The sequence below is a fragment of the Schistocerca piceifrons genome, chromosome 3 (genome assembly GCF_021461385.2).
Source record: "Schistocerca piceifrons isolate TAMUIC-IGC-003096 chromosome 3, iqSchPice1.1, whole genome shotgun sequence".
Taxonomy (NCBI): domain Eukaryota; kingdom Metazoa; phylum Arthropoda; class Insecta; order Orthoptera; family Acrididae; genus Schistocerca; species Schistocerca piceifrons.
Window position 1 is genome coordinate 324,181,083 of NC_060140.1, and position 25,741 is coordinate 324,206,823.

A 25,741-nucleotide genomic window follows, 5' to 3' on the forward strand; every position below is an offset into this window, starting at 1 on the left:
TGCATTTGGATCGGACTTCCTTAACTCTTGTGCAGAAAGGTGTGTAGTATACTGCTGCATTTATTTTCAATAAGCTATCACAAGAATTAAAAAATCTTAGCAGTAATCCACGCACATTCATCGAAACTGAAGAGTTTCCTCATGGGTCACTCCTTCTTTGCTATATTATAGGAAAAGAGGCTGAAGTGTTGAGGAGCTCATCTCCCGCAGAATGCTTGGCATGGCTGCCACACTGGATATTTGGATATGTTAGACATATGCGCTGGGTTAGAACTGGATGAAGTACCATGATGAACATGGTAGGATGACATAAGAAGAGGTTTCGCAGGGAGGTTTGTTATGTTTGTACTTTTCAGCAGTAGAAATATTTTGGATGTCTTAAGTAGGGGGATAAGACTGGTGCCAAATTTATTCAAGGTGACAGATCCAAGATGGCGGTGGTAGAAGTGGCAACGTCGCAATGATGTCATGGCATAAGTTCAAATTTTGGTGGGTCAATTGGGCTACCTCCACTAACCTAAATCCCTCCTCTCCCCTTCCCCCACCACTGCCCGACCCTCTCCCTCAAAATGGCAGAAAATTTTGACATGAAAGAAGGTTACTTGGGCTACCTTCACTATCCTAAGAAAATGGCTGGAAAATTTTGGCTTGAAGAAAGCTCGCTTGGGTTACCTCCACTAACCTATGTCATTCAACCACCACCTCTTCCTTGAAATTGGTGGGGAAAGGGTTCTGCCTGTGCTGGGCTGCTGGATACAATGGACATAAGTCTTTGTTTTGCATGCAATGTTTATTTAAACACTTTGAGTTTTCATAGGCAGTAGCTCCATCCAGTGTGTTTACCATAAAGTCCGGAGTCGAACTGATCTGGTACACAGTACCACCACCAGAGGGCACTGTCATCCCATGGTGGTCTGGGGAAAATTAGGGGGAAAAGGACTGAGTCTGTGCCCAGGTGCTGGAGAGAGAAAGGAGCGTACTTTATTTATTTTCAGTGGGAAGTTGGAACAATTTACTTAGTGATGGGTTTCATGTAGTTTATCACACAGATACAAAACACTCGCCCTGACGTGCTTGGGGCCACAATAAATAACCTACAGATCTGAAATCTGCTCGTAAATAATCGAAATAATGCAGTACACTGATGTACAGATACGTAAACAGCTCGTAAATTGTCAAAATAATGCATTCATAACGTTCTGCAAACACACTCACTAATTGTGAACTATCGAAAAAACGCATTGCACAGCCTACAGACCTGCAAACTACTCGTAAATTACTGAATTAATACAGTACACTGATATGCAGACACGCAAATAACTCGTAAATTGCCTAATAATGCATGTAAGATGCCCTGCAAACACGCTCACTAATTATAAACCCTAGAAATAATGTGTTGCACACCCTACATACCTGTTTACAAAATAATGCACAGACACATTCACTACACATAAAATTGTCAAATATAATGCTTGTATAACGCTCTGCTAACATGCTCACATAACTTAAACAGTCGAAAATTATGCAGTGCACAAAAACTCATTGCACGTAAATATCGTTAAGAAATTCGACCCGATGTATCAGCAAACTGTTCCCTACAGAGTTCCCAAGGCGCTCACGCCACAGTGATGTGTTCACACTGGTCTAATCCGTCCCACATGCGAGAGGCCTCTGGCTGCACGCACGTGTTTACTTAGGCACCACTGCTGGTGTGATGACGCGGCGGCACGAGACGTTTACCTAGCGACTCAGCCTCGTAGGTGCAGCTAAAAGGTTGTCAGTGTTATACTGACGTCTCTTGTCTATGCAAATAACAGCCAAGTCCCCCTCTAGACGTTCTATAGAAGTCTCTTGCAATGATTCCCACAATAACACAGGATGCCTTCTTCCTAGCGATCCTAATGGGACAGCCTGTCACACATCCGAGACGCCTCTGGCTGTGCAGTGTGTACCTAGCCACCGTGTACATCTGCGAGTCCATTGCTAGCCTAGTTGACGAGTGAGATGTTTCCCTAGCGATTCACCGGCGCAGGTGCAGGTGGAAGGTTGTCAGGGTTAGACTGACACCTCATGTCTATATAAATAAGAGCTAAGTCTCCTTCTCGGAAATCCTTAAGTGTCACAGAGATAGTTAACGTTCGCTTTTGCTGTTGTAGCAGCTTTCGTCATGTCTTAGCTTGTCTGCATGGAAATTTTCCCCTTAAAAGAACCTGTTTACGAAAATGAGAATAACACCGAATGCATTCTTCCTGATGGTCCTAACGAGGCATCCCATGCTGCCCTTTTTAGAAATCGTTATGTCCTGCTTTCAACAGACATCTCACAAATGCTAAACGTTCTCACTGCTAAAAGCCTTCATCATGTATTGGCACACTTGCAAAAACAGCATTAATCATAAAAGCATTCTTGTTGTTTGGAAAGAGAGCACTGTCTAAGCACAGACAGGGGAAATCAAAACAATTATGCAAACAGAATTCGAAGCGCTGTCCTGCAGAAGAGACATATGGCTGCAATTTTTGGTATCTTACAGCTACTGGTCTGGAGATCTCCCAATGCCAAAATGGCGGATGAGGGACAGCATCCTGCTAGAGATGGATAGCTTGCTTCAACTTGTCTTTGAACACTTGAACATCAATCTTCTGTAGATACCTTGCCGCCATCTTGTTCAAACCAGTCTGTTGAGTTCCTATGTCCCAGAACAAAGGATGTCTTGCGAATGAATGGAGTATTCAGATTGGCTCTTACTGAATTTACCCACCAAATTACTGGTGCTGATGGTATGGGAGCACTGACCGCCATTTTTCTTTTCAGAAGGGACTTTGAGGGGCAAAACTATTTTGTACGGATCGCCATATCACACTGACAGTTAAACCTTGCAAAAGTGGTCTACAGATTATGAAATACAGAAAGACACTCACTCAAACACACTGCTCTGCCACTGACGATGGAAGCTTGAATATTAAAGCATGAAACTGATCTGCAACCCCACTATATATCACCACGTATCGTGTTGAAACAGTAAACACACAATTCTTATTCTATACGAAACAAAATCATCACTTCTGCATTCTGTATATAGCAAGCAACCATCATACACTCGTACATATACCACAAAGACAGATAGGATAAGCACATGGATCGTATAAAGTCCTCGCAGCACTAGATAATTACTGCGATGGCGACAGGTCATCCACCACAGACAACTTTCACAAGTCATCTGCCCCACACATGCACACCAGTCCGAAGTATGACCAGAGCACTCTCAGCGGACCGAGATCACGCTCTGAACTGTTGTACAAAGGCTGGCTCGGTTCCCCTTGGCACAAGGGCGTTACTGTTCTGGTCCCGACCTGCTTGCTTGCTTGCTTTCCACACCCATCTCCAGACTCTGGGATTACAAGAGTTTGCCAGAATATCATACCATATACGCAATACTTCTCGAAATCAAGCAAATAGCATTATGTCAGCGATCACTTGCACTGTGTAAGACTGAAGATATATAGTGGAAATTATTTTTCTAGATACCCAAAACTTTAGCGAGGTGGAGAGTGCTGTAAACCACTGAGTAACTAGAAACTTATCCAGTCTGCGAAAATCTTTACGCGAAAACTTGAAAAAAAAATAGAGGAAACTGATATTTCCACTTGTGAATACCAATGTTGGTGATATAACAGTTTACATATCGACCCTATAATTTACAAAGTCAACTGAGGTGCTTCTCATGTCTAGAGAACCAGCAAACTTGTCTTAAACCAGTCTTTCAGCTGCTAGATGCACGCACCACAATCTATGTTCTCTCAACCAAAGAAAGGCGAAGGTGGAACATGTGCAGAAGCAGTCAACCAGACAATTTAAATGGGAGAGTATAATGGTCCAACAAAAACACAAGTCCATATTGTATCTTCCCAAATTTCGGCAGAGAACATACATGATCATGAAGGCTATCCAAGACATAGTGAGTAGTGGTTCATTATTCAGCCATCTAGAGGGCGACACAGTTAAGTCAGCTACATTCCTGTACCCCAACCAATCTTTCCATTTGGACGGCTGCTGTCGTTAGCTTGAAATGTGACTCATTTCCGCCATAGGCGGTCCTTTTAAGGGAAGAATTTCCATGCAGACAAGCTGAGACGTCACAAAAGCTCCTACAACAACAATAGCAAATGTTAACTATTTCTGCGACACTTCATGATTTCCGAGAGAGATACTTAGCTCTTATTTATATAGTCATGAGACGTCAGTGTAACTCTGACAACCATTTAGTTGTGCCTGCGCAGGTGAGTCACTAGAGAAACATTTTGATGTGTAATTAGGCCAGCGCTGGTCTTGTAAATATGCACAGTGGCTAGGTAAACATGTGTGTGGCTGGAGGCATCTCTCATGTGGGATGGGCTGTCCCATTAGGATCAAATGGGCCAAATGGCTGTAAGCACTATGGGACCTAACATCTGAGGTCATCAGTCTCCTAGACTTAGAACTACTTAAACCTAACTAACCTAAGGACATCATACACATCCATGTCTGAGGTGGGATTCGACCCAGCGACCATAGCTGCAGCACGGTTCCAGACCGAAGCGCATAGAAACACTGAGCCACAGTGGCTGGCCCTGTTAGGATCGCTAGGAAGAATGCATCCTGTGTTATTCTGGGAAGAACTGCAGAAGATTTCTACAGCACATCTAGAGGGGGATTTAGCTCGTGACTACGTGTCATCGCACCAGCAAAGGTGCCTAGGTAAACACTTGTGCACAGTCAGAGGACTCTTCCATGTGGGACGGATTGGACCAGTGTGAGCGCACCACCCTAGCATGAGTGCCTTGGGAACTCTGTAGGGAAGAGTTCGAAAGTTTTTTTATGTACAATTAGTGTTTGTGCACTGCATTATTTTCGACTGTTTAAGCATTGTGAGCGTGTTTGTAGAGTGATATGCATGCATCATTTTATGACAGTTTTACGCATAGTGAATGTGTCTGTGCATCAGTAAACTGCATTATTTTGTAAACAGGGCTGTAGGCTGTGCAATGCGTTATTTCTACAGTTTATAATTAATGGGTGGGTTCGCAGAGTGTTTTACATGGATTATTTTGGCAATTTACGAGTTGTTTACGTATCTGTACATCAGTGTACTGCATTATTTCGATAGTTTATGGCCAGATTGCAGATCTGTAGGCTATTTATTGTGACCCAAAGCATGTCAGTGCGAGTGTTTTGTATTAGCATAATAAACTAAGTGAAATCCATGACTAAAGAAGTTGTTCCAACTTCCCACTGAAAACAAATAAAGTACACTCCTTCCTCTTTCCAGGACCTGGACACAGACTGAGTCCTTTTCCCTCTATTTTTCCCCAGTCCACCATGGGACGACAGCGCCCCCTGGTGGCAGTACTCTGTACTAGGTCAGTTCGTCTCTGGACCTCATTGTGAACACACTGGAAGGAGGTACTGCATATGACAACTGAAATTGTTTAAATAAACACTACATGCAAAATATAGACTTACATCCATCTTATCCAGCAGCCCAGCACAGGCTTAGTCCTTTTCCCGCCAATTCGAAGGAAGAGGAGGTGGTGGTTGGATTACTTAGGTTAGTTGAGGTAGGCAAAGTGACCTTTTTCCACCAAAATTTTCCCGCCATTTTTTTAGGTTGGTGAAGGTAGCCCAAGTGACCTTTTTTCCTGCCAAAATTTGCCCACCATTTTGTGTGGGACAGGTTGGGGGGGGGGGAGAGTGTTGGGAGGGGAGCGAGTTTGGTTAGTGTAGGTAGCCCAGTTCATCTATTTTTCCCATCAAAATTTGAACTTCCCGCCATGACGTCGTTGCGACGTTGCCACATGTGTCTCTGCAATCTTCGATGCGCCATCTTGAAATAATTTGGCAGCAATGCAGTGTTTGGCCGCACCGGCCTTGTCCTCCGTCTGTCTTATATGACTGGGAATAAAAATATATAGTATGGCACTGAAAGTGTTGTTAAGTCTCATAGGATAGAATAGGAGCTTTCTTAGAGTGGTAGGTAATGGACTGGTCTGTGTCTTGCAATTCTTGTTTTAGGGTATTGTGCTGTAACTACAGTGTTTAATTCAGTTTCTAGCGTTGCTGAAATGATCAACAGTCTACGGAATGTGAAATGTAGATTAAGAGTAAACCAAAGAAAGGCGAAACTAGGAGTTTTTCGTGTTTGCCATAGCACTTGTGGAGAGCAGCAAGTAGCACAGTTCTTTCAACAATAAAGAGAAATGCAGTAAAAGTGAGATCAGTGGCAAACTTACGAGCAGAATTGTACGGATCTCGTATTAGGTGAAATAAAATGATTCTGCTAACCTTCAGAACTGGATCTCAGGATGGGGCAGGATAGGGTTACGATTGTGGACGGGGTCGTAATCAGTTACTCTCGGTTGCACAACAAATACGTAAACTGTGTTTAAAGAAATTGAAATTTTAAAAACAATCTCTTAAGTAAACACAATTGACTGTATGATGGCTGAAGGCCTTATCAGAAGGAAAAATTATTGCTCCGCTGAAGGCCACACACAACTTCAAGTAACAAACGGCTGAAGGACTTATCAGAAAAGAAAGTAAAATTATTACTCGGCTGAAGGCCACAAACAATTTCAAATAACAAACGGCTGAAGGCCTGAATTAGATGACAGAAGAACACTTCCAAATAGCACACATTTCAACAAATACTTTGCTTTTAAAACAAATTTGCTTAAAAAAATTTTCAGTAAACCTGCTGAAGGCCTTATCACGAAAGAAGTGAAATTATTGCTCGGCTGAAGGCCACACCAACAATAAATAGAAAACTACAAGTATCCTTAAAACAAACATAACAATCAGGACAAGCAGTTCTTAGCAAGTGTTCCAAGGGTCGGCTTGCAAAGGTAACTCAAACATAAGATAGGGTGAGACAGGCAGCCAAGAGTTTTACTCACATAACAGGATGACAACTCAAACTAGGGGCAGCTTAAGCACCGATCGACCGACCAACTCACCAATGCGCCTAACCTCCGATCACCGGTACACGTTGGAATATTTTTAGGCAAGAGCAAAGAGACAGACATCACTACATCTTCAGAATACACCAAGGCCAAAGGAAACACTGGAACCAAGGTAGACCTCCTAAAATATATGCACAGTACAATACAAGAGGCTGTCGAGCTACACGCCGTGTCGGACAGCATCAACACGACGAGGAAAGGTACACTGCCGGAAAAGTACGCTAACCTCCAGGGCAGGTAACTGGGGCGTTAGCAGCCACAAGGTAGAAAATACCGCTGGTTGCATTTCACTAAAAAAAAGAAAATAATAAATTCAATGATGAATAACACATAGAGAGAGACGGCTGCAACATTTCACCGCCTCGGAACACTTCACTCGTTGCCGCCAGGCTCAGCGGCCCTGGAGGCAACAACCCGCCGACCAAAGGCGATATCTCAGAACAGTCGCGGTTGCATTAGCAGTTAACTCTTCACTCAACTTAAAACGTCCAGGGTTCGGTGTACAACGAAGTCGTCGCTTTCACAGCAACCCCTTCTCGATTCGGCAGTGGCCGCATGCCGCCAGCGGCCCTGGTAGTCGGCACAAACACGGAAAAGTCAGAAGCGGTAGGAAGACCAAATGTATGTCTTCCGCTGCGACGACCGACCGAACGACCAACCAACGGTCGTTCCCACTCAAGTCAGGCACGGGAAAGACCCCAGTATAAATCGTCGACTGACAACTTATTGCCATAAGGACATTTCGACGGGCAGACACACACACAGACACACACACACACACACACACACACACACACACACACACACACACACAGGTGAAAAAGAAAAGAAAAAAAAGAACGACATCGTCACTGTGAACGAAGTGACGATTGTACTGTGGATTTCGTTACTGCTTGGATTCTCCATAGCACGGTTTTGTGAGAGTTTATAGTCGGCTTGGCATCTTGTAGCGATTTTGATTTATCTTGTGATTTTCACGAATCATTGTGCTGCCCACAATTCAGGGATTACCGGTCTTTGTTGTGCACTGTAGCTGCACCAGTGTGCACATTCCTACTGCACAAATACTGTTAGCGTGGATCCCAGAAACTGACCGGAGAGCGGGGCCGTGGTTAGCACGGCTCGGGGCGCTATTAGACGGGGCAGGCGCGCGTGCTGATGGGCAGTGTGTGGCTGGCCGCTAATAAGACACGTGGCGGTGGCGCCGGCGGTCACGGTGAGCGCGTCTGCCGCAGATAACGCTGAACCAGCCCACTGCCACTCCGGGCCATGATCACTTAACGCCGCGATAAACCTACCGCAAGTCACGACCGCCTCGCTCCTGCCGCTGCCTTGTAATTATCCCCGCGTTATTACTTTCGGTGTAGCTACCAAGTGGCAGTGGGCGGGCTTGTCTACTGTCGCTCTTAATTTTAATGCGTAACGCTAGCGGCAGTCTGCCGCCTCAGCAGATCGCGCTAATGCACGCCGGCGCACTGGCGCTCGGTCTGGAGGGCGTAGTCGGTTCGAATCCTGGTAGCGGCAGAAATTTTCATCGCTAGACAGCCTGCTCGTTAACATACATCTTGACAACTCTGTGCAATGCGGAACAGACCACTAGATTCACGAGAAAGCCGGGTTGTCACTAAGAAAGAAGGCGTGACGGGGGGGAGGGGGGGTGTTCTGATGTCTGAAGAGGAGCGGTAACAACAGAATGGGTAGGTCAGGAGAGTTCATTGACTTCGATTGTGAATTTGTCATTAAATGTCGGCCGGCCGCTGCGACCGAGCGGTTCTAGGCGTTTCAGTCTGGACCGCGCGACCGCTACGGTCGCAGGTTCGAATCCTGCCTCGGGCATGGATGTGTGTGATGTCCTTAGGTTGGTTAGGTTTAAGTAGTTCTAAGTTCTAGCGAACTGATGATCTCAGATGTTGAGTCACATAGTGCTCAGAGCCATTTTAACCATTTTGATTAAATGTCTTCTAGTAAGAGATCCCGCAGGGACATCTCGGTCCCCCTAAAGCTGCTCAAGTGAACTGGTGGTGATGCGATTGTGAAGTGGAGACGTGAAGGAATAAACACGGCTTAACCAAGACCAAGCAGTATGAAGATGGTATCTGTTCTTTCGGACATGTCAGAAAGAACAGATACTATCTTCATATACACTACTGGCCATTAAAATTGCTACACATAAATGGGTATTCACTGGACAAATATATTATACTAGAACTGACATGTGATTACATTTCCACGCAATTTAGATACATAGATCCTGAGAAATCAGTACCCAGAACAACAACCTCTGGCCGTAATAACTACCTTGATACGCCTGGGCATTGAGTCAGACAGAGCTTGGATGGCGTGTACAGGTACAGCTGTCCATGAAGCTTCAACGCGATACCACAGTTCATCAAGAGTAGTGACGGGCGTATTGTGACGAGCCAGTTGCTCGGCCACCGTTGACCAGAAGTTTTCAATTGGTGAGAGATCTGGAGAAAGTGCTGGCCAGGGCAGCAGTCGAACATTTTCTGTATCCGGAAAGGCCCGTACAGGACCTGCAACATGCGGTCGTGGATTATCCTGCCGAAATGTAGGGTTTCGCAGGGATCGAATGAAGCGTAGAGCCACGGGTCGTAACACATCTGAAATGCAACGTCCACTGTTCAGAGTGCCGTCAATGCGAGCAAGAGGTGACCGGGATCTGTAACCAATGGCACCCCATACCATCATGACGGGTGATACGCCAGTATGGCGATGACGAATACACGCTCCCAATGTGCGGTCACCGCGATGTCGCCAAACACGGATGCGACCATCATGATGCTGTAAACAGAACCTGGATTCATCCGAAAAAATGACGTTTTTCCATTCGTGCAACCAGTTTCATCGTTGAGTACACCATCGCAGGCATTCCTGTCTGTGATGCAGCGTAAAGGGTAACCGCAGCCATGGTCTCCGAGCTGCTGCAAACGTCCTCGAACTGTTCGTGTAGATGGTTGTTGTCTTGCGAACGTCCCCATCTGTTGATCCAGGGATCGAGACGTGGCTGCACGATCCGTTACATCCATGCGGATAAGACGCCTGTCATCTCGACTGCTAGTGATACGAGGCCGTTGGGATCCAGCACGGCGTTCCGTATTACCCTCCTTAAGCCAACGATTCCATATTCTGCTAACAGTCATTGGATCTCGACCAACGCGAGCAGCAATGTCGCGAAACGATAAACCGCAATCGCGATAGCCTGCAATCCGACCTTTATCAAAGTCGGAAACGTGATGGTACACATTTCTCCTCCTTAAACGAGGCATCACAACAACGTTTCACCAGGCAACGCCGGTCAACTGCTGTTTGTGTATGAGAAATTGGTTGGAAACTTTCCTCATGTCAGCACGTTGTGGTTGTCGCCACCAGCGCCAACCTTGTATGAAATGCTTGAAAAGTTAATCATTTTGCATATCACAGCATCTTCTTCCTGTAGGTTAAATTTCGCGTCTGTAGCACGTCATCTTCGTGATGTAGCAAATTTTAATGGCCAGTACTGTACTTAAGGCTGACCGGCCTTTACCTTCTTCTTCTGTGCTGGATGAATACCCACTGCCGGAACTCTTATGGGACTCGGTAAAATTGTCTGCCGCGAGTAATGAGTGTAAATGGGCAGGGGCACTATCAGTGCAGTGTGTGGACATTACGTTGGGATTGTGGGTCTCACAGGGAACGTGCTAGGGATAAATCCCTGCAGTCACACTATCCTCTGTGCCCTCGGTGGCTCAGATGGATAGAGCGTCTGCCACGTAAGCAGGAGATCCCGGGTTCGAGTCGCAGTTGGGGCACACATTTTCAACTGTCCCCGTTGATGTATATCAACGCCTGTCGACAGCTTAGAGTCTTGATTTCATTATCGTTTCAAGACCAAGCAGACCTTATGCACTGGCGGACATTGGTTGTTGAGCGTTGCAGAGAGTCGTTGTAAAAAAAAGTACATGAAGTCATCGGAAGAAATGGGTCAAATGGCTCTGAGCACTATGGGACTTAACTTCTAAGGCCATCAGTCCCCTATAGCTTAGAACTACTTAAACCTAATTAACCTAAGGACATCACACACATACATGCCCGAGGCAGGATTCGAATCTGCGACCGCAGTGGTCTCGCGGCTCCAGACTGTAGGCCTAGAACCGCTCGGCCACCCCGGCCCGCCAGTCATCGGAAGAAATGGCTTGTGAGTTCAAAAGAGCTACCAGATGTCCAGCTGGCACAATGATTGTGCTTAGGAACTTAATAAGAACGGGGTAGATTGGTTGAGCAGCTCCGCATAAGCCACAAATTTCTGTAATCAACGCTAAGCGACGCTGCAGATGGTGTAAAGAGGGACGTCACTGGACAGTGGATGACTCGAAGCGGATTATCTGGAAAGATGAATCACACTATACCCTGCGTCCTTCCAATCGAAGGGTTTGCGTTTTCACCTGTCATCAGGATGTTACCTGCCATCATGTGTAGTGCCGCCAGTGAAGTACAGAGGAGGCGGTTTTACGGCACAGAGGAATTTTTCTTGTTTACGGTGTGGTCCTCTACATGTGCAAGAAAAATGCGGAAGGATATGAACAAATTTTATAGCATTGTGTACTACGTACAGTAAAGGAACGCTTTGGAGGCAACGATTGTTTGTATCAGCTCGGTAATGCACGTTGTCATAAGCGCCATAAGCGAGAAAATGCTATTTCGACAATACAATTCCTGAAATGGACCAGCCTGCCGGGATATTCGACCTGAACTGCACAGTCCGCCTTTGGGATGAATTAGAAAGTCGGCTTCTGTCCAGACCGCAGCGTCTAATGTCACTACCGTCTCTAGAGCTCCTGTATCATAGGATCAACCGTCCACCATGTTTTTCCCAAATCTGGGGATTAGGCAATGTTTAGTTTGTATATGCTTAGCCTATTTACGCAACTTTACAATATTTCTTATAAAATATTTGATCTTACATGTATGAAGTGTACAGAACAGTAATTAATGTGCATAGAGGTATTAAGAAGGCCCTTTAGAAAAATTGAAACGTAATAGTATATGACTATAGAAGTGTAGGTTCCGAACTTGTGTGGTAGTTTGTAAATATTAAATGTAACGAGTCAAGAAATCAGAACCAGTGCCTTCAAATATGGGTGTTATGCAGTAACAACCTGTGGCAATTTACTTGTTTCTGTCAGTATAAAGGCATTTGCAAAAGTGGTGTTTATTTTTTATTTGTAAGAAGGTAGAATTGTGCATATGGAATTCACGTTGTTATTAAATGTCATTATTAGCACAAAAATAAGACAGAAAATTTGTTGTTTGTGGAGGTATGGTAAAGCTTCATTCTTAGCAAGATTATGTTACATGTGCAGGTTCCATAATCACTCGACCTATCATAATTATAAGCGTGGACCATTTTAATCCATAATGTGGAATACATAGGGGTAGAGATGAGATACAGCAAAATATTCTAGATAAAAGTTGTAGGTCTCAAAGAGGATCACGCATCGAAAATAATGGCGGTGACCATGAACGTGATTTTCAAGGTGATTTGGAGGTTACAGTCATTTTTTTAAAACTGGAACCAAAATATTTGATTTACCATTTGAAAAGAGTGGTAAATTTTACGTATGAGATGATACATTATTCAAGGTCATGGCAAGGTTCAGTGAAGGTCAAATAAGCAAATATTCTTTTAGTTCTCGTAGGGACTAACTCGGAATAGATGAGGGGTGCAGCAAAATAGGTACAATGTTAGATGTAAATTGGAAGGGTCGTAATGGGTCACGTATCTTATCTTTACCAATAACCATGATCTTCAAGGTAATTATCAAAGGTCATTCGAAGGTGAAGTTTTGTTTCATGAAAACCACTACTCGTGACATCGAATTTGGAAAGAGCGAACAGAGGTTTAAACTTTAAATTTCAGTTAACGTATTTGTTGGCAAAAATAAAAACATCACAACGTATAAACGTTATTGTGGCTTTTGCAAGACAGAACAAACATAAATAAAACGTAGATCATTGATTAACAAGTCGTCGAGTGAGTCCCCTCACTTCTCATTCCTCGGGATGTCTTTTCCAATTTCCACTTATCATTTTATTTCGCTGTATCCCTCTTCTATTCCAAGCTAATCGCTATTAGAACAAAAAACATACTTGCCTCTTTGACTGTCGCTGAACCTACCCATGATCCTCAATAATGTATCATTTTATACATAAAATTTGCCACTTTTTTCAAATCTTAAATCAAATGTTAAGGTTATCATTTAAAAAATCAGTAACCTCCTTATCACCTTGAAAGTCACACTCAAGGTCACGGCCATTAATACGAATACTTGATCCTATTTGGCACGTACAACTTTTATCTAAAACACTTTGCTATATTTCTTCTCCATCCCGATTTATGTCCCATTATGGATTAAAATGATCCACCTGTGTAAGAAATGGGGTTAAGTGTTATTCAGTTTGTGTATATATGTTTATGATAACAGTGTATACATAACAATAAATATTCCCCTCCAATTTGCTAATTGCGAAAATATTTCACGAACCGAAAAAATTTATGATGAACTACTTGAGTATAGATTTCGACAGGGGGAAGAAACGTAATTGGATACAACTGGTTTCGTGTGTATAACTACTTTCATTAACACATACTTCCAGTACACAATCGTGCGCCGGGTCCTGCTTCCCAGTTGTCTCCGCGGCAATTTATGGCCCATATTTTTCTTCGTTCGGGGTCGCTTGGAAATCTAAACTCGCGAAAATCATTTTTGCAATGGCTAGTGCAGTTTATAACTGAGCAGCCACCCATATTTGTGATGAATCCTTCAATGTATTTAATTAGGATCCTTCACTCACATCGTGACTGATATGAAAACAAGTACGAATATCCTACACTTTGTGGGAAACATGGGTACAACAATAAAAACCTTCTCTGGTTTTGACTCGTGAGGAAGAACCGGCTGCCATTCCTCCACAGGCATTCAGACTCCTCAGTGAAAGCGTCCCCAGTAGATGCTAAGAGTGGAAGCATCTCACATTAATGTCCAGTAATAAGTGTGCAGTTACTTTTGATCAGACAGCATACGGTAGACATTGAATCTATTGACCTGACAGACAATGTTACTTGTAACTTCAAACCTTTTGCATGTGATGCAGTTACCTGCAGTGTAATGGCCTCTGAAAAAATCTGCACAAATCTTCAGTCAGATCTGGATAGGATCTTCAAATGCTCGGATATTTAAAACTGTGTCCGTCTGATTAGCTGAGTGGTTCCGCCGGCACGTAGCTAAGCTTGTTCGGTCAGAGGGTTAGCCGCCCTCTGTAATAAAAAAAAAAAGAAACTGAGTTAATAGAACGACGATGAACTTGAACAAGCGTCATAAGACGTCCGCTCCGAACAAACAGAGCGAACAATCCCGAACAAAATGAGATAAAAAAGAAAATGGTTCCATGCTTGCCTCCCATGCAGCGGGCCCAGGTTCGATTCCCGGCCGGGTTGGAGATTTTCTCCGTTCGTGGACTGGGTGTCGTGTTGTCCTCATCATCATTTCGTCCTCATCATCGGCACGCGAGTCGCCCAATGTGGCGTCGACTGTAATAAGACTCCCACTCGGCGGCCGAACTTCCTCGGATGGGGCCTGCCGGCCGGCAATGCCATACGATCATTTCATTTTTCATGTAAAACTGCGAATTTCATAAAACATTAAAGGTAACAGAGGGTGTTGTACCTTGGGACACTTGGAAAATTTTCAGCTGTTATAGAAGCCAAATACATCTTCTTATTCCATTTGAAATAATAGTATCTACATTTTGGGTGCTGCACTGTTTTTCTGATATAACAAAAATTACTCTGTAAAACTAAGATTTTTCCAAATGTGAAAAACTGTTCCAAGGTTCAACATTGTCATATGCCTAGGAACAAATACATTAACCCTGTCCACGAGCCCTGACGGACCCATCGTTACCTAACGACCGCCGTGTCATCATGTGCCAGTGGTGTAAGTGGCTGCGGTATGGAGGAGCGGGGGTGTTCAGCAGACCGTTCTCCCGGCCGTTGTCAGTTTTCACGACCTGGAGCCGCCACTACTCTGGCATCACGAGGCTGAGTGCCCACCGTTCCAGTCCATCCACCAAGCAGAACTCCCTGGCAGGGGAATAGAAGCCGGGTCCTTCACATGGCAGGCAGCCACGCTGAGGAACAAATAATCGGTTCCTTTTAAACTGTTGCAATTCAGAAAATCTTGTTAGTAGTCTACAGGATGAAAAGTATTTAAACCGACAAACTCTGGGAGGTTGTAGGGGACATCAAAACAAATATTATTCCCTAATGTCATTTTTTCCTATGAGGAGTATTTAATCCGGTGGAGGTCGTTGTTAGAGGCCGTATTACGATATTCAGTTGTTAGAGGGCGTATTACGCTCTTCAGTTGTAGGTAACTGCTGTCCACCAGTGTAGTAGTGCATTCTCTTTGTTTACTAATGGAGCAAAACACCTGGAGTGAGTGCACTGATATGGTTGGTGCGTACTGGTAGCAGTTACTTCTGTAAAATATCTGGGAGTATGCGAGCGGAACGATTTGAAGTGGAATGATCACATAAAATTAATTGTTGGTAAGGCGGGTACCAGGTTGAGATTCATTGGGAGAGTCCTTAGAAAATGTAGTCCATCAACAAAGGAGGTGGCTTACAAAACACTCGTTCGACTTATACTTGAGTATTGCTCATCAGTGTGGGATCCGTACCAGATCGGGTTGACGGAGGAGATAGAGAAGATCCAAAAAAGAGCGGCGCGTTTCGTCACAGGGTTATTTGGTAAGCGTGATAGCGTTACGGAGATGTTTAGCAAACTCAAGTGGCAGACTCTGCAAGAGAGGCGCTCTGCATCGTGGTGTAGCTTGCTCGCCAGGTTTCGAGAGGGTGCGTTTCTGGATGAGGTATCGAATATATTGCTTCCCCCTACTTATACCTCCCGAGGAGATCACGAATGTAAAATTAGAGAGATTCGAGCGCGCACGGAGGCTTTCTGGCAGTCGTTCTTCCCGCGAACCATACGCGACTGGAACAGAAAAGGGAGGTAATGACAGTCGCAAGTAAAGTGCCCTCCGCCACACACCGTTGGGTGGCTTGCGGAGTATAAATGTAGATGTAGATGTACTACATCCTAATCGCCGTATCCCGCATCATACGACCTTTGCTGCTGTGTACCAACGTCTGCATGAGACCGAGTCATTTAGCAGATTACCGGCACATTTCATTCGTCGTGTGTGTCGATTCCTGGACCGACGGTTCCCAGAAACGTGGATTGGCAGAGGTGGTCCTGTACCATGGCCTGCTCGATCCACAGATATGTCCCCTCTGGACTTTTTTATGTGGGGAGAGATGCGCAACCTTGTTTACGTAACTCCTGTTGCATCAGAAGAGGATCTGGTTGCCTGGATAGTAGTAGCAGCAGCAGGAACAATTCAGGATACTTCTGGGGTTTTTGCCCGTGTCAGACCGAACATGATGCGACGGTGTACCCTTTGTTTACGTCTCAATGGAGGCATTTTTGAAAATCTACTGTAATTGAAATTGGGTTGTGTTAATGTGTTGTCTCTTGGTCATAAAAAAATGGAAAAGTGTTTGTTGGTTTAATTAATTTGCCGCCAGAGAAATCTTCCTCTAGCGGTTTAAATACTCCTCATAGGAAAAAAATGACATTAGGGAAAAATATTTGTTTTGATGTCCCCTACAACCTCCCAGAGTTTGTCGCTTTAAATACTTTTCACCCTGTATATGTTAAATTACTATTCTATTACACACGTCCGGCCATCCTGATTTAGGTTTTCCGTGATTTCCCTAAATCGCTCCAGGTAAATGCCGGGATGGTCCCTCTGAAAGGGCACGGCCGACTTCCTCCCCAGTCCTTCCCTAATCCGATGAGACCGATGACCCCGCTTTTGGTCTCTTTCCCCAAACAACCCAACCAACCCAACTACTACACACGTCCGCAAGTGGTTCGTTACTTTTCTCAGATAAGATGGGAAGCTATGTTATAAGACATATACTGACGTCGTAAGCTTTTGTTAGGGCAGAGTACGCGACACGACTGGAAGAATCCTTGATTTTGTTTTCTGTGGTGTGTGAAGAGAATGGCACTGATGATAACTTTACAGTCAACGAAGGCAGCAGTCCGTCACATTCCCAAACAATCTCGTTGGTTATCTCCCTTGCCTCTAGCAGATGGGAAAAACTCACGCAATATTTCCCGGCGTCCAGTGAGCAAACTGACGGCGAGTTCGTGGAAGCACGCGATGAAATCAGATAAAAACTGGAGATCTGCGGCGCTTCCTAGTGATCGCGCTGCGACGCATTGGTTGGAAGTGGCGTTAATGAGGGAGATGGCTGCTGCGTTTTGGAAGCCAAAATGATAGACTGCTGGAATAAGTCGAGGGCACTAGACTACGCGAAGCGTCTCTCCGCAGCGCACACCCATTGCAGTTGCGTCAGGTAAAGCATCTCTACTGAAATCAGCTGCGAAACTACATTAGTAACCTTTGCACTGTGAAAAGAACTGTGCTTACGTTGTTATTAAGGACTTAGATATTCATCTCCCCTGGTAACGGTTCTGATACTTACGTTTACCTTCACACGTGGTATAATCAATTAAAACATATTTTTACTAAAAATCAAATGTCGGTTGTCTTTTATAATATGCGCTTCCGTTTATAATACGCTTCACCAACGCTCATATACAGGGTGGTCAGGATCAGTCCGAAACGTTTGTATGGGTGTTGCAGGGTAGGTTCCCTGAGAAACAATTGTTAAGAATCGCTAGTTAATTAGCATTCGAGTTAACCTATCAGGCTCTCGCGTGTGGAAATTCAAGGGACCCGCCAGATAAAATTAGCGTCAGTTGTTCTCATAGCATAGATGACACCCCCCGAGACTGTTCAGCCTTTGGTTAGGGTTCCACTCTTACTACCGTCTCATGCCTCATTTTTGTATCGCTCTCTTGTTCGGATTTAGCAAACAAAACGACGGACACGTTAGGCTCCACCGTCTCCGGCGAGCCGCTTGAAATTGCCTGCGCCACGGCAGAGGCTTTGGTTGTAGAAGTATGCATTTTAGCTGCTCAGGAAACGGTCCACCTCGGAAATCATCTCTTCGTTATTGTGGAAATCACTGGTTTCATCATCCGAGGAATGAAGAATAAGTCGCTGGGTGCTACGTTCGGAGGAGAATATTGGAGGGAGGATTGGTACGAGGGTGAGGTAAAATTTGGTAGCATAAGGAAGTAGCATGTGTGTCTATGTCCTGTGCAGAATTATCTGGCGTTGTTGTGGAGAGCTGTCGTAAACATGGTGCAGCTCAGCATGGATTGTTGCAGCCGGTTTCTTTTACATCCTGCAGCAGCATGCTACGCTGCTGTAACGTGGGAACTTCTGTGTGCAACTAACTGCATAATTTCCAGTCAGTAGATGTCAAAACATTGAGACAATCGTCATCACCGATTTCGTTCAGATGTATCGTATGTCGAGGGTGGCCAGAAATGAATGTCACAGAAGTGGGAAATCCAGGTGACCAAGCGTCTAGAAAAAAAGTAGCATCTTTGGTGTCGGTCGGGCGCGGCATGAGTTGTTCATGTCAGCGTAGTTTCCGGACCACGGGAGGCGTTGCGGAAAGAGTGCAGATCGGTAAGCCGGAAGTCGCACTATCAAGTCCGTAAGCGGCAACTTTTTTTTTATTTTAAAATTTTGGGTGAATAACACATCAAGTAAATCAAAATAATCCTAAATATTTTGTACTTATTAATATTTTCATAAAAGACATGAAAAGAAAAGACAAAGGAAAATATGGACTGCAAATAAATTTCCAAGGAAGGTTTGCACTTATCGCGTCCACGAGGGCTCTGCAAATAACTTGCCAAGAAGAGGTCGTAATTACGGCGTACAGTACTTCATATTCTCTTAGTTTCATTTTGACCTTCGAACAGACATCGGCAGCTGCACGGGAATAATAGGTTCCCGGTGCATATTATCTGAAATCGAACTTGCGAGCTCTCGATACCAAACGCACTCCGCTAGCGCAACTTTGCGACGTCTGCTTTTATTGTCAAGTAAAGAATTTGATCAAAAACTTTCACAATTGCTCTTATCAAGAGAGGAAAAGCAATCACATCCTGAGAGGACTGCATCAAAACATACTCCATTGTACATCACCAGCTATCCTCGCAAATATTTGGCGAAATGATGCGTTACTCGTACTTTGCTCCCAAACAGTGCGATCATTGAGGACCTTTTATGCCGTGAAAATCACTGCTTCCCCAGTTTTACGACGAATATCAGCCCAGCACCTGTAAATCATCAACTGTAAAATAATAAAAGTATCGAATTTGAAATACGAAGTTCTCGTATATGCTTTACAATCCCTTCCTGGAAATTTATTTGCAATCCCAAATTTTCCTTTGCCTTTCCTATTTATACCTTTTACGAAAATATTAAAAAATACAGAGTACTGAGCATTTTTTCGATTTGTTTGCACTGTCAGTCACGTAAAAATTAAAAATTAAAAGAGATTTCCCACATAGTGACTTCAACCGGCGATCCTCGAATTACCGTTATGTACTCTTTCTTCTGCGCCGGAAGCTGCATGGAAACTTACGAGTTCCTCGTATAGGCTCTGGAGACCCAAGGGATGCCGACCGGCCGCCGTGTCATCCTCTGCTATGCGGCGTCATGCACATGCGGTATGACGTGGCATGTGGTCAGCACACCGCTCTCCCGATCGTTTTGTCGATTTCCTAGACTTTGAAGCAGTTAATTCTGAAGCAAGTAACTCGTCAGTTGACATCACGAGGTTGAGTGCGCTCCATACCGGTATACCCACAGAAGTAATAGAACTGGGAATCGAACCAGCGTCCTCTGCATAGCAGTCATCTGCGCTGAGCACTCATATGAGCTAAGATAAATGGTTCATCCCTTGACCGACCCGCGTCAAAAATACTGTTTTTTCCTAAGACTTGGCCATTTGCAGCTTCCCGTTCTGTCACTTCCATTTCTGGCCAACCCCTGAATAACCGCAAATCTGGACGACATCGGTCACAACGAGGAGGCGCGGATCACTTGTGAGTGTGACCAGGCCGCAGTGTACTACGAGCTTTCAGTTCAAACAGGAAAGCTCTGGATGCATGCTTTCCCCTAACTAGAACTCTTTCAGAAAGTGGTGTTGGTGGGCACAACTTTCACGAAAGCAATATTCGCCATAGATGGATAGCTACAGCGTCCGCGAATTACTCGTAACATTCTTGGTAGAATTTAATACGTAGTCTGCGCGATGAAGCCATTGGATGGAGAGTAATAACGTCCGAAGCAATCAGAGGATATCGTGGTGTGACCGCAACGGGAGATTAGCTTTCTGCGTTCCCTCCTTCCGTGCGCGCGATGCAAGCCTTGTCGGAATTCCACGTATCAGGTCATCTGAATGACGAGTAACGGGGGTAATCAGAACCAACGAGCAATTAAGGGCCACAGCAGCAGTTACGCTTTGGTAGTAAAGATCATTCCGCCTACAAATAGATAAGTTCTCTTAGGCTCGTTCTACAAAGTGAATCTGTAATACTTTATTGCATTTTTCTTCTTTTTTTGTGAAAGTTGCTGTATTTGGACGGGTTACTCCTGTAACTGAAATATCAGATCTGAAGATGGTTCTGAATGAACCGAAACCGGTCATATGAATTAAAAAAAAAATGCAATCAAGACGGATTATAAGTAACATTATACAGGGTGATTCAAAAAGAATACCACAACTTTAAAAATGTGTATTTAATGAAGGAAACATAATACAACCTTCTGTTATACATCATTACAAAGAGTATTTAAAAAGGTTTTTTTTTCACTCAAAAACAAGTTCAGAGATGTTCAATATGGCCCCCTCCAGACACTCGAGCAATATCAACCCGATATTCCAACTCGTTCCACACTCTCTGTAGCATATCAGGCGTAACAGTTTGGATAGCTGCTGTTATTTCTCGTTTCAAATCGTCAATGGTTGCTGGGAGAGGTGGCCAAAACACCATATCCTTAACATACCCCCATAAGAAAAAATCGCAGGGGGTAAGATCAGGGCTTCTTGGAGGCCAGTGACGAAGTGCTCTGTCACAGGTAAGTGCCAATGTGGTGGCGCTCCATCCTGCTCCATCGAGCTGAGGGAACAGCCAATTCTCTAACATCTCCAGATACTGTAGTCCAGTTACAGTAGCACCTTCGAAGAAAAAGGGACCAAAAACTTTATTGGCTGAAATGGCACAGAAAACGTTCACCTTAGGCGAGTCACGTTCATACTGAGTTGTTTCCAGCGGATTCTCAGTGCCCCATATACAGACATTGTGACGGTTGACTTTCCCGTTAGTGTGGAAAGTTACTTCATCACTAAACACAATATTTGAAACGAAAGATTCATCTGTTTCCATTTGAGCAAGGATAAAATCACAGAAATCGATTCTTTTAATCTTATCAGCTGCAGACAGTGCTTGAACCAATTTCAGACGATAAGGTTTCATAACTAACCTTTTTCGTAGGATTCTCCATACAGTTGATTGTGGAATTTGCAGCTCTCTGCTAGCTCTGCGAGTCGATTTTCCTGGGCTGCGAACAAATGCTTGCTGGATGCGTGCTACATTTTCATCACTCGTTCTCGGCCGTCCAGAACTTTTCCCTTTGCACAAACACCCATTCTCTGTAAACTGTTTATACCAACGTTTAATACACCACCTATCAGGAGGTTTAACACCATACTTCGTTCGAAATGCACGCTGAACAACTGTCGTCGATTCACTTCTGCCATACTCAATAACACAAAAAGCTTTCTGTTGAGCGGTCGCCATCTTAGCATCAACTGACGCTGACGCCTAGTCAACAGCGCCTCAAGCGAACAAATGTACAACTAAATGAAACTTTATAGCTCCCTTAATTCGCCGACAGATAGTGCTTAGCTCTGCCTTTTGTCGTTGCAGAGTTTTAAATTCCTAAAGTTGTGGTATTCTTTTTGAATCACCCTGTACAATCACTGATTGCTGCTATCCCATTAGACATTATGTCTGTTTTTGTAATACTTTAAGCGGTATGGGAAGCGCAGACTTATATATTCTATGTTAAGAAGATTAGGTTTTATCGTCATGGTGATGACGACATCAGTAGATTTCGTATACGCCATCAAAGGGGAAGGAAATCGAACATGCCCTTTTTAAACGAACCATTTCGTCACTTGCTGTAAGCGACTTACGAAAATCACAGAAAACCCAAATATGGCTGATGGGGATCTGAAGAACGTTCCTCAAGGAAGCTATCCCAGAGCCGGCACCACATCTTACAGGGTGGAAATTATTGAACATTATGAAATTAAATCGTCATAACTTTTGAACGGTTTGCGTTAGGACGTTCAAATTGCACGATTGGCCGCTGGGCATGATGGGAAATAGTATGCGAATTATGGTTTGTTTATCGACGAAGCCCACTTTCATTTGGATAGGTTCGTCAATAAGCAAAACTGGCGTATGTTTTTGTGACGTGCAACATCCAGTCACGGAACGATCAGTGCGATATTTCTTGATGGCACGGTGACTAACGAAAGGTACGTGAAGGTTTAGGAAGATGATTTCATCCCCATCGTCCAAAGTGACGCCGATTTCGACAAGATGATGTGGTTCATTCTAGACGGAGCTCGACCCCCTCGATCACGAGAGTTGTGTCCTGGAGGAGCACTTTGAGGATCGCATTCTGTCGCTGGGGCATCTAGACGTCATTGGCACTGGCCTGGATTGGCCGCCAAATCATCCAGATCTGAACACATGCGAATCCTTTTTGTGGGGCTATGTTAAAGATAAGGTGTACAACAATAATCCCAAAACCACTACTGATCTGAAAACAGCCATTCAGGATATCATCGAAAGCGTCTATGTTCTGACACTTCAGAGGGTCATGAAGACTTTCGCTGTTCGTGTGCCATCGCCAATGATGGCAGGCATATCGAACATGTCATAATCTAAATCCGAATATCTGTGGTGACAATGGTTCAAATGGCTCTGAGCACTATGGGACTCAACTGCTGAGGTCATTAGTCCCTTAGAACTTAGAACTAGTTAAACCTAACTAACCTAAGGACATCACAAGCATCCATTCCCGAGGCAGGATTCGAACCTGCGACCGTAGCGGTCTTGCGGTTCCAGACTGCAGCGCCTTTAACCGCACGGCCACTTCGGCCGGCATCTGTGGTGACGATTACATGTTGAATAAAGTATGTGCATGCCGTAGTTTGTAGCTAATTCAGAGCCGGTCGCTGTGGCCGAGCGGTTCTAGGCGCTTCAAATGGTTCAAATGGCTCTGAGCACTATGGGACTTAACTTCTGAGGTCATCAGTCCCCTAGAACTTAGGTCCTAAGGACATCACACACACCCATGCCATAGGCAGGATTCTAACCTGCGACAGTGGCGCAGCTCTAGACTCTAGCGCCTAGAACCGCTCGGCCACTCTGGCCGGCTAGGCGCTTCAGTGCGGAACCGCGCTGCTGCTGCGGTCGCAGGTTCGAGTCTTGCCTCGGGCATGGATGTGTGTGATGTCGTTAGGTTAGTTAGGGGGAAGTTTGGGGGAAGTGGCAACAAAACGACTATTCACGTTGGTGTGTAGAGTATATGAGTCTGGCGATATACCAACTGACTTTTGGAAAAGCATCATCCTCACAATTCCGAAGACGGCAAGAGCTGACAAGTGCGAGAATTATCGCACAATCAGCTTAACAGCTCATGCATCGAAGCTGCTTACAAGAATAATATACAGAAGAATGGAAAAGAAAATTGAGAATGAGCTAGGTGACGATCAGTTTGGCTTTAGGAAAAGTAAAGGAACGAGAGAGGCAATTCTGACGTTACGGCTAATAATGGAAGCACGGCTAAAGAAAAATCAATACACTTTCATAGGATTTGTCGACCTGGTAAAAGCGTTCGACAATATAAAATAGTGCAAGCTGTTCGAGATTCTGAAAAAAGTAGGGGTAAGCTATAGGGAGAGACGGGTCATATACAATATGTACAACAACCAAGAGGGAATAATAAGAGTGGACGATCAAGAACGAAGTGCTCGTATTAAGAAGGGTGTAAGACAAGGCTGTAGCTTTCGCCCCTACTCTTCAATCTGTACATCGAGGAAGCAATGATGGAAATAAAAGAAAGGTTCAGGAGTGGAATTAAAATACAAGGTGAAAGGATATCAATGATACGATTCGCTGATGACATTGCTATCCTGAGTGAAAGTGAAGAAGAATTAAATGATCTGCTGAACGGAATGAACAGTCTAATGAGTACACAGTATGGTTTGAGAGTAAATCGGAGAAAGACGAAGGTAATGAGAAGCAGTAGAAATGAGAACAGCGAGAAACTTAACATCAGGATTGATGGTCACGAAGTCAATGAAATTAAGGAGTAAAATAACCAATGACGGACGGAGCAAGGAGGACATCAAAAGCAGACTCGCTATGGCAAAAAAGGCATTTCTGGCCAAGAGAAGTCTACTAATATCAAATACCGGCCTTAATTTGAGGAAGAAATTTCTGAGGATGTACGTCTGGAGTACAGCATTGTATGGTAGTGAAACATGGACTGTGGGAAAACCGGATCAGAAGAGAATTGAAGCATTAGAGATGTGGTGCCATAGAAGTATGTTGAAAATTAGGTGGACTGATAAGGTAAGGAATGAGGAGGTTCTACGCAGAATCGGAGAGGAAAGGAATATGTGGAAAACACTGATAAGGAAAAGGCACAGGATGATAGGACATCTGCTAAGTCATGAGGGAATGACTTCCATGGTACTAGAGGGAGCTGTAGAGGGCAAAAACTGTAGAGGAAGACAGAGGTTGGAATATGTCAAGCAAATAATTGGGGACGTAGGTTGCAAGTGCTACTCTGAGATGAAGAGGTTAGCACAGGAAAGGAATTCGTGGCGGGCCGCATCAAACCAGTCAGTAGACTGATGACAAAAAAAAAAAAAAAAAAAAAAAAGATTTAAGTAGTTCTAAGTCAGGGGAATGATGACCTCAGATGTTAAGCCCCATAGTGCTTAGAGCCATTTGAACTAATTCAGATTTTTTTTTTCATACAGTTCATTAAATGTCACCCTGCACTTGCATACCACTGTAGTAAGAGAGCAGTGTGTGGCTGGCCGAGCATTATTATCCATCAGATGAAATATGGGTTTATATCCACCACGAAATAAATGAGCATACAATTTTAGGATGTCATCCCTGTAAACCGCAGGTGTAGTGTACTGTAGGAAACACATCCAATGGAATTCATTCTTCCAAAAAGATGCCACCTCTAACGAAGAAAAGCAGTGATGCCACCGAATCCACAATATTCACAAGCTAGTAACATGTCCCAAGGTTGCGCCACGAAGGAATTATCCGAATGGGACGGAAATGGGTAGACGTGATCTGCATGTACTGATAAACAAATGATTTACAATTTCAGAAAAACTGAATGATTTATTCAAGAAACAGAATTTCACAAATTGAGCAAGTCAGTAACGCGTTGGTCCACCTCTTGCCTTGAAGTTCCCGTATTTCGGCTTGGCATTGATTGATACAGCTGTTGGATACCCTCCTGAGGGATATTGTACCAAATTCTATCCAACTGGCGTGTCAGATCGTCAAAATCCCGAGATGGTTGGAGAGCCTTGCCCATAATGCTCCGAACGTTCTCAGTTCAATTTGAGGAGAGATC